Raw genomic sequence first — 2,205 nt, 5'->3', positions numbered from 1 at the left:
GTATTTGTACAATGTTTTCACTAGCAACAAAAGTCAGTTACCTAAATCCTACGGCATGCCTTGGGATTTAACTCATAAAACCTAATTATTTCTTTCTGAATGATTCTTTCTTTCCATGCATATAGAGCACATTTGACCATAGTATCTTGTCTGTATAACCAGATGGCTCATAAATAAATCATTATAGGATCTAAGATCCCAGGTTCTTAAATATTATGTTATTTCATTTACCCTACATTTTAACTGGCTGGGTGCTACTATGATAAGATACACTCATGTAATATTAATGAAAGTTTAAAATGAAAAATCTTCTTTAAAAATAACACAATTTACTGCGTAAATTATTACACGTGTTACTCTTCGATAGATATCATGTGCCTTGTAATTTGAAAGCAAAGACAATGAGATAATTATATGCTTTGTGAAAATATGTGGATAATTTATTTATCTGAATCTATTTATCTTCTTTCTCTACACCTATTTTTCTTCCTATCTCAACTTCTACATAATAGGAAACTTCTATAAAAAGTGAAATACAGAAAGACTTCAAATAAATTATATGTCACTTTTCCATTATAATGCATATTTTTCCTAAACACCAAGATAGAGTTGACTTTCATAGACCTCTTTAGAAAACAGCTTCTCTACTCAGGAGATGTTGTGTACAGTGAGTAGAATAACAGGTTCAATAAAGATCGGATGTTCTGCCAAGTGTGTTTATAACTCCTTAAATTCACATTTTCTCTTACCTTAAAGGGACTTTTTCCACATTGTGGAGTAGGAATACAAAAGCTTGGGTTCAAATTATGTCTCGACTATTATTTTGGGACTGAGACCTTCAGCACATTAATCATTCTCTTTAACTTGGGCTTTTTCGTATATAAAATAACAGTAAGAAAACCTACATTCCTGCATTGTTCTCAGTATTAAGCAAGAATAGGGACACCTGGGTGGCTCAGTTGGTTGGGCGCCTGACTTCACTCGGGTCGTGATCTCACAGATCGTGAGTTCGAGCCCGGTGTCCAGCTGTGTGTGCTGACAGCCCAGAGCCTGGAACCTGCTTCGGATTTTGTGTCTCCCTCTCTCTCTGCCTCTTCTACACTACGTTCTGTCTCTTTCCCTCAAAAATAAATAAGCATTGAAGTTTTTTTTTTAATGAACAAAAACATATATAAAGCTGGCATAATACCTGTTGCACAGGAATACATATTAATTCCTCCTCCACTGGCTCTATAAAGTAGGAGTATGGGATCTCATTTACAGAGTTGTTGTGTATAATAAATAAGATTATGCAATAAGACAATTTAAATGGTGCTTTGTGCTAAATAAATTATTTCCCTGGTTCCGCCTTCTGTTATAGATAGATGGATAGATGATAGATAGATGATAGATAGATAGATAATCAGTTGGGATGATGTTTCTTCCTCAAAATCTTCCCTAGACTAACACACCTTTCTAAAGTAGAAGTTAAGTACTTTTGTACTCATGTTGAAGCACACGTGAGTTTCTGCTAGAGTATTAAGTGTATGACATTATACGTATCCATTTATCCATTCACACGTGTTTATTTTTATTATAAGATGTTATAAAATATTTATTTTTTATCCGTATTTACATTTTCCCAGAGCCACTGTTAGTCTAGGATTTTTGTTTTGTTTTGTTTGTTTTGTTTGATTTTTTCTTGTAGCAAGAATTACTATCAAACTCCACTCTTTGGGCCAGAGATCTTTGTGGAGATAGTGAAAGTCTTGCCACTCATGTAGAATACTACTGACACTTGTGAGTTCATTGGTCAACCAGCAACCTCAACTACAAGTTCTAACAATATGTAGCCTAGGATGTTGTGTGTGTGTGTGTGTGTGTGTGTGTGTGTGTGTGTGTTTGTGTTTAATAAATGTTTATTTATACTTTTGAGAGAGAGAGAGAGTGGGGGAGGGGAATAGAGAGAGGGACAGAAAGAATCCCAAGCAGGCTCTATGCTATCAGCACAGAGTCGAACATGGAGCTCGATTTCATGAACTGCGGAGTCATGGCCTGAGACGAAAGCAGGAGGCAGACACTTAACCAGCTGAGTCACCGAGACGCTCCTGCAGCCTGGGATGGTTTTAGGTCCATTTCTTTTTCTTGTTTCAAAGATGGGTGTTATAATAGATTTTTTTGGTCCTAAGAAAATGCTACGAAATGAAGTTTGTGATGTGCAATAAT

At 35.7% G+C, this 2,205-nt stretch overlaps 1 non-coding gene across 1 annotated transcript; it reads right to left on the bottom strand.

Annotated features, from left to right (window-relative positions):
- Window positions 1-1,679: 1,679 nt before the first annotated feature.
- On the bottom strand, window positions 1,680-1,833 carry LOC113594889 (small nucleolar RNA SNORA62/SNORA6 family). Its single transcript, XR_003415372.1, has one exon. It is a non-coding gene; the product is annotated as a small nucleolar RNA SNORA62/SNORA6 family (small nucleolar RNA).
- Between the last annotated feature and the right edge of the window lie 372 nt (window positions 1,834-2,205).

The sequence above is a fragment of the Acinonyx jubatus genome, chromosome A1 (assembly GCF_027475565.1).
Source record: "Acinonyx jubatus isolate Ajub_Pintada_27869175 chromosome A1, VMU_Ajub_asm_v1.0, whole genome shotgun sequence".
Classification (NCBI taxonomy): Eukaryota; Metazoa; Chordata; class Mammalia; order Carnivora; family Felidae; genus Acinonyx; species Acinonyx jubatus.
The sequence above is the reverse complement of the archived record's forward strand: the minus strand, read 5'-3'. Positions and strand labels throughout refer to the sequence as shown.